Source organism: Artemia sp. Qi Xiang Cuo, chromosome 5 (assembly GCF_049724085.1).
Source record: "Artemia sp. Qi Xiang Cuo chromosome 5, ASM4972408v1, whole genome shotgun sequence".
In the NCBI taxonomy this organism is placed as follows: domain Eukaryota; kingdom Metazoa; phylum Arthropoda; class Branchiopoda; order Anostraca; family Artemiidae; genus Artemia; species Artemia sp. Qi Xiang Cuo.
In genome coordinates, this window is record NC_142798.1 from 1,025,101 (window position 1) to 1,033,323 (window position 8,223).

At 40.0% G+C, this 8,223-nt stretch overlaps 1 non-coding gene across 1 annotated transcript; it reads right to left on the reverse strand.

Moving 5' to 3' along the window:
- Positions 1-2,170: 2,170 nt before the first annotated feature.
- On the reverse strand, positions 2,171-2,253 carry TRNAF-AAA (transfer RNA phenylalanine (anticodon AAA)). Its single transcript has one exon. It is a non-coding gene; the product is annotated as a tRNA-Phe (tRNA).
- Positions 2,254-8,223: the final 5,970 nt, after the last annotated feature.

The following is an 8,223-nucleotide window of genomic DNA, read 5'->3' on the forward strand; positions in this document are numbered from 1 at the left end:
CGCCTTAGAAATCATCCTTGGTCGCATCAGCGGCATCACAGTCGGGGGCATAGGTAGAATTTATCGACACATTTGCGGGGTTTCCTTTTAGTGTAAGCCTTGAAAGTCTACCAGAGACTGATTCCCATTCTAGGAGAGCATTTCTGGCTCTTGGGTTCATGTTGAAACCAACTCTGTGGATTCCCGAATTATCCTCTCCTCCGGAGTAGAAAAAATGGAATTAACGTAGCGCTTCAGGAGCTTTAATAACTATTGAGCCAGAACCTGAAATTCTGGTCTCGGATATGCAAAGTATGTCTATGTTGTACTTCTCCATCTCTTAGACAATAAAAATTTGCGTCGCTTCCTGTTTGTCGGAACTTACATTCCAACATCCCAAATTTATGCTAGATTTTGCCTGTTTAATGACTGTAGTGGGTTTTCCTAGATTCATGGCATGAAAAGGATTTTTCGACTTCGCCGCCATATTCGAAGTCGCTTCGCCTGCCGGGAACGCCGTAGTATGGTTGGCTTGTTTACTTCTCGACGCCCGCACCAATACAGGGGCCGCGTCGCTTGCCGGGGACGCCGTAGCCGTTACAACTTTTCTTCTAGGTCTCAGATCCATCGATATTTCTTGGGAATAGAGTTGACCGCAAGGTCCCCAGTCTTGCGGACCAGTCATGTGTGTAAAGTAGTGCATGGTTACCACGAGGGCAACAGTCCAAACATTGACGGTTTCAGGTATCCATGAATAAATTCGAAGGCGAGAAAGGAAGTTTGGACAATTTTTGAAATTGCCCACCTCACCTGCCTAGAGTCTCAGGCAAGTGAACCTAAACTTGAAAAAGTGGAAATTGGCTCAGATTGCTAAAATGAGCTGAGACAATAAATAGATACTATTGGGAAAGTGATTGATTACGCTGGGCATCCGTGAACAAGTGCTAAATTGAGAGAGGAATTTGGGACAATATTTGGGGCCGCCCACCCACCCAGATTCTTAGGCAAGTGACCGAAAATTTAAAATATGTGTGACAAATTCCAATTTTTTTTCAGAATGTCGGGCTAAGCTTTGGCAACGAACAGGTACTATTTGAAGAAATAAAAATGGCTATAAACGAATGTTTTGCCTGTTACTTCAAGAAATTTTATGGTCCCATGTCAAGTTTAAATTCTTGGTCAGCCTTCTTAAGACCATAGGCGGGTCTGCCTTGTTTGCCTCTTTTTTAAATTCTTGATTAGCATGCCTAGGACTCTAGGCAGGCATGCTTTTCCAAAAACTAACCTGACAAGTATGTGTCCAATAAGAGAGTCATTCATACTCCTGCTATTTACCCGTGCCACAGCCATTTAAACACTGGTCTCTCAATTCCTTCGACTATCTGTGTTGGCTTTTATCTGTCTGCAATTACCCAGTCCAGTCTTGATGCGACCTATTGCCCAAAATACTTAATAAATTCAATTCAACTTAGAACATATACTAGCCGAGAACCATCCTCCTTTACATGGATTTACCCAGGCTGGTTCTTATAATCATGTCCTTCTAGATTATGGTAAATGGTGAAACAAATCAAAATTGTAACAGCCACTAGGATTTCTATGTTTTAAATATAAATATGATTATTATTGAAATCTGATTTCTAATCAGACACCTTAACCACATGGCCACGACTGCTTGAAAATTATGAGTTTGGTTATGAGTAACCGAAGTTTGCAAGTCCAAATATTTGTCATTGTTGGTTTGAATGTTTAAAGTGTTTGTCTTTCTCTGTTTATGTGGTTGATTCTATTTGTTTACATGTCTGGGTTGGTGTTTAATCTAGAAGGATATGATCAAAAGGATCAACCTTGATAAAAACATTAAAAAGGGGAAAGGTTTTTGGCTAGTATATTTCCTATTGCATAAGAGTCTTGATTGGAATGATTATTTTTCTATAGCCTATTATGTTTTGTTCATAAAGGGAATTTTTATCAAGATTACCAATTTAATTCAGGGTATAGGTATAATATTATTTTATAAAAGTATTAAATTAAGGCATTAGTAATCTTGAAAAGAAATCTTCTTTAGGAAATAAACGATATTTCGTTTATTTCCTAAAAAGGAAATTACCACTCTCTTATACAACAGTAAATGTGCTAACCAATCATTTCCTTCTAGATCGTGGTGAATGGTTAAACAGATAAAAATTTTTGCAGTCGGTAGGATTCGAACCTACGCTCCCCAAAGTGAATATGATGTTTAGTCATACGCCTTAACCACTCGGCCACGACTGCTTGAAAGTTATAAGTTTTTAAAATAGATATGGTTATTAGTGAATTCTTAATTTTTTATGATACGTTGTTTTCAGCTTAATTCTGGGAATATGCATAATATAATTTTTAATACTAAACTAAGGTATAGGTTATCTTGGTAAACATTCCCTTTATGAACTAAACATAATGGGCTATATCAAAATAATCATTCTAATCAAGACTCTTATGCAATAGAACATATACTAGCCGAGAACCATCCCCCTTTTCATGGTTTTATCAAGGTTGGTCCTTTTGACCATGTCCTTATAGATTGTGGTAAATGATGAAACAGATCAAAATTGTCACAGCCCTTAGGATTTGTAAGTTTTAAATATAATATGATTATTATTGACTTCTGATTTCTAATCAGACACCTTAACCGCTTTCCCACGACCGATTGAAAGCTATAAGTTTTTAATATAGATATTGTTATTATTGAATTCTTGATTTTTTATGATAAGTTGTTTTCATTTTATTTAAGTTTATATTTATAATATCATTTTTTAATTTTAATTTAAGTTATTGGTAATATTAATCAAAATTCCCGTTATGAACTAAACATAAAAGGGTATATAAAAGCAATCATTACACTCAATAATCTTATGAAATATAAAAATCAATACGTGACAAATTAACACGATATTCAAATAAATGTGCAGAAATCACATTTCATCCCTCCGCCAGAGAGCCAAGGCAAGGAGGAGGTCTTTTTTATCGTTTATTATATCTTGCATAAGAGACTTTATTATAATTATTATTTTGGAACCACTAATTATGTTTAGTTCATAGAGTTAATTTTAATTACGATTACCAATACCTTAATTTAACATGAAAACATGATATTATACACATACCCTGAATTAAACTGAAAACAATGTATCATAAAAAAATGGAAAGGAGTGTTTTTCAAAACAAGATCGATGCAGAAGGCCTCGACCGTTTCCGCTGATTTTGAATTGAAGTTATCAAGTCTTTTACAATAGTTTGTATAGGTTACATCAAGACTGGACTGGGTAATTGTAGGACAGAAAAAAGTCAAGACAGGTAGTCCAAGTAATTGAAAAGCAAATGTTTAAATGGCTGGGCACGGGTACATGGCAGGAGTAGTCATGACTCTCTTATTGGACACATACTTGTCAGGTTAGTTTTTGGAAAGGCATGCCTGCCTAGAGTCTTAGGCATGCTGATCAAAAAGAGGCAAACAAGGCACACCCACCTATGGTCTTAAGAAGAATTTAAAATTGACATATGACCATAAATTTGCTTGAAATAACAGTCAAACACTCATTAAAAACCATCTATATCTTTCAAATAGTACCTATACTTTACCTAAGCTTAGCCCCACAGTCTAAAAAAAATTTTAATTTTTAAAAATTTTTCGAATTTTTGGGTCACTAGCCTGAGATTCTTGGTGTGTGGATACCCCCGAACATTGTCCGAAATTCCTTTCTCAATTTAGCACTTGCTCAAGGATGCCCAGCATAACCAGACACTTTCCCAAGAGTTTCTATTCATTGTTTCAGCTCAGTTTAGCAATCTGAGTCAATTTCCACTTTTTCAAGTTTAGGTTCACTTGCCTGAGACTCTGGGGAGGTGAGGTGGGCACCTCCAAAAATTGTCCCAACTTCCTTTCTCGCCTTAGAATTTATTCACGGATACCTAAAACCTTCAACGGTTAGACTGTTGCCCTAGTGGTAACCATGCCATGCTCTACACACATACCAATAATATTTTTTTTTTCATTTTCAAATGGGGTCCCAATCTAGCGTATGCCCATCGCTTAGCATTCAGGCCTTGACAAATAAAGTCCAGATAGTCGGACCCCAACGCTCCAATCTGAACACTGACTAAGACCCCAATTCTGAGCTAGTAAGTTTCAACCATTCAGGCTGGTGGAATAAGATCCCAATTCTGAGCTAGTGGAGTTTCACCATTCAGACTGGTGGACTAAGACCTCAATTCTGAGCTAGTGCAATTTCACCATTCAAGCTGGTGGACTTAAACCCCAAGTCTGAGCTAGTGGATTTCAATCATTCAGAATGGTCGCGTAAGACCCCAATTCTGAGCTAGAGAATTTTCAACATTCAGGCTGGTTGACTTAGACCCCAAGTCTGAGTTAGTACATTTCCACCATTCAGGCTGATGGACTAAGACCCAAATTCTGAGCTATTGGATTGCAACCATTCAGGCTGGTGGACTGACACCCCAATTCAAAGCGAGTGGCTTTCAACCATTCGGGCTGGTGGACTAAGACCCAAATTCTGAGCTATTTGATTTCAACAATTCATGCTGTTGGACTTAGGCCCAAATTCTGAGCTAGTGGATTTAAACCATTCAGGTTGGTGGACTAAGCAGTTAGAGTATTGCCCTAGCGGTAATCAAGCCATGTTCTAAGCATATACCAACAATATTTTTTTTCAGTTTCATATGGGATCCCAATCTAGCCCATGTCCATTGCTTAGCATTCATCTTACACACATAACAACAATATTTTTTTTCCATTTTCACATGGGGTCCCAATCCAGCTCATGTCCATCACTTAGCATTCAGGGTTTAACAAATAAAGCCCAGATCTAGTCCAAGTCTAGCTCATGTCCATCGATTAGCATTCAGGCTTTGACAAATAAAGCCCAAATAGTAGATTTTTGGGGGTTTCAAACCGGCCCAGAGTCCCAGGCAAATGACCCAAAGCTTGAAAAATTTAAATTTGCTTATATTGTGGGACTGAGCTGTGGCAATAAATATGTACTAGTCTGAACGCAAAAACAAAAAAAGGAAAATTATTTTTCGGTCACTTGCCTGAGACTTTGGGCGGGAGGGCGATAATTAAAATTTGAATTCTGAACCCCTGCCCATAATCCACAGACAATATATAAGGGGGTCACTATTCATTGAAAATAGTGAAACAGGAAATTAGCTCAGAATGGGCTGGACTGATATAAGGCAATAAATAGATACTTTTAGGAAAGTGATTGGAGACGACGGGCACCCCTCCTGGCCTATCCTGAAGAGAGAAGCCTGAATGAAAAAAAAATTAAATTTTTTTGTCACGCCAGAGTCTTTGGGCTGGTGATCGCAAATTAAACTTTGCATTCTGAACCCCTGCCGATAATCCACAGATCACAGTTGAGGTGGTGTCCATAGACAAGAAAAATTGAGCTTGATTGATGGAAGCGGTGGACATGGGCTACTCCAAGTGGATTTGGGTTAGCGACAGTTAGCAATGGAAGCGGTGGACTAAGACCCTAATTCAAAGCTAGGCGATTTGTAAAATTGAGGCTGGTAGACTCAACCCCCAATTCTAAGCTAGTGGATTTCAGATAGCGATGGTTAGTGATGGTAGCGGTGGACTTAGACTCCAATTCTGAGCTAGTGAATTTCCTCCATTCAGGCTGGTCAACTAAGACCCCAATCCTGAGCTAGTGAATTTCAACCTTTAAAGCTGGTGGACTGAGACCCCAATTCTGAGCTAGTGGATTTCCACCATTTAGACTGGTCGACTAAGACCCCATTTCTAAGATAGTGACTTTCCTACATTCAGTATGGTGGACTGAGACCCCAATTCTGAGCTATTGCATTTCAATCCTTAAGGATGGTTGACTGAGACCCCAATTCTGAGCTGTTGGATCTCAACCATTCAGGCTGATAGACTGAGACCCCAGTTCTTAGGAAGTGGATTTCAACCATTTTGGCTGGTTGACTGAGACCCAAATTCTGAGCTAGTGGATTTCAATCGTTTAGGTTTGTGGACTTAGCAGTTAGACTGTTGCCCTAGCGGTAACTATGACATGCGCTACACACATACCAACAATATTTTTTGTCTATTTCCAATGGTGTCACACTCTAGAACATTTCCATTTCTGAGCAGTCATCTTACAATAATAAAAACACTATTTTTTTTTCCATTGTCAAATTGTTTAACAATCTAGCTCTTGTCCATCACTTTTAATTCAGTCTTCGACAAATAAAGACAAGATTGTTAATTTTGGGGAAGTCCAACTGGCCCAGAGTCCCAATCAAAATACCAAAACTTGAAAATATTAAATGCTTTTAAATAAATGGAAATTACTTAGACACTGAATAGTTAATATTCTGAGCGCAAAAACAAAAAAAAGAAAAAAAAATTCGGTCACTTGTCCGTGACTTTTGGCGGAAGGGTGCTCATTCAAATTTGCTTTCTTTACCACTGCCGATAATCCACAGACCATATATGAGGGGGTCACTATGCATTGAAAATAGTGAAACATGAAATTTGCTCAGAATGGGTTGGACTGAGATGAGGCAATAAATAGTTACTATTAGGAAAGTGATTGGAGACGACGGTCACCTCCTCCCCGCCTATCCAGAAGAGAAAAGCTTTAATAAAAAAATTAAATTTTTTGTTCAGGTGCCGGTGTCTCTGTTTAGTTGGGTACAAATTAAAATTTACATTCTGAGCCCCTTCCGATATTCCGAAGACCAGATAGGAGGGGGTGTCGAGAGACAATAAAAATTGACCGTTGTTTATGGACGCGGTGGACATGGGCAACTCCAAGTGGAGGTGGGCCAGCGACGGTTAGCGATGGAAGTGATGGACTGAGACCCTAAGTCTGAGCAAGGTGATTGTAACAATTCAGGCTGGGATACTAAAGCCACAAGTATCACCTTGTGGAGTTGGGTTTTCAACGGTTAGCGATCGAAGCGGTGGACTTCAACCCTAAGTCTGAGCTAGGTGATTTCTTCCATTCATCCTGGTACTCTAACACCCCAATTCTCAGCTAGTGGATTTGGGTTAACAATGGTTAGCGATGGAAGCGGTGGACTAACACCCCAATTCTGAGCAAGGTGATTTCTACCATTCAGGCTGGTAGACTAAGACCCCAATTCTGACCTATTTGATTCGCGTTAGCGATGGTTAGAGATAGAAGCGGTGGACTAAGACTCCAATTCTGAGCTAGGTGATTTCTAAAATTCAGGCTGGTAAACTAAGACCTCAATTCTAAGCTAGTGGATTTGGGTTAGCAATGGTTAGCGATGGAAGCGGTGGACTAACAACCCAATTCTGAGCTAGGTGATTTCTTCTAGTCCCTCTGGTAGACTAAGTCGCCAAGTCTGAGCGAGTTGATTTTTGTTAGCTATGGTTAGCGATAGTAGTGGTGGACATGGAACCCCATTTGAAAATGTGTGTGTGTGTGTTTGTGTGTGTGTGTGTGTGTGTGTGTGCGTGCGTGTGTGTGTGTGTGTGTGTGTGTGTGTGTGTGTGTGTGTGTGTATGTGTGTGTGTGTATGTGTGTGGTCGGTGTATCCAGCTCGACGTCGTAGGGTTCTTTAGAAACGGCAGGTGGGAAAGCATCAGGGGCGGATGATGGGGATGGGTTTAGGAGCATCTGAAAGTGATCCTTCCATCTTGCTATCCTTCCATCCATGTGTGTGGGTGTGTGTGTGTGTGTGTGTTTGTTTGTTTGTGCGTGTGTTTTTTTGTGTGTGTTTGGGTGTGGGTGGGTTTGACTTAGTGTGTGTGTGTGTGTGTGTGTGTGTGTGTGGTCGGTGTATACAGCTCGACATCATCGGGTTCTTTAGAAACGGTAGGTGGAGAAGCATCAGGGGTGGATGATGGGGATGGGTTTAGGAGGATCTGAAAGTGATCCTTCCATCTTGCTAAGCGCTCCTTCTGACAACTGATGATTTTTCCTGATCTGTCTTTGACCATTTCTGAGACAGCAGTTTTCTTACCAACGGACTCTTTCAGTATCTGGTAAATCTTGCGGGTATCATGCGAGCGTGCTGCTTTCTCTAACGACACGGTAGCATCCTCCCACGTTTGGTGGCGGTCCAGACAAACAGAGCGTTTTACCTGTCTGTGCAGCTCTTTTGTTTCTTCTTTAGGGCCGCTCATCTTTTGTCTTCGCTCACTAACTATTGACAGGGTCCTAGCGGTAATCCAGTGCTGTCGTTTGTTTTTTGCTTGGCCGA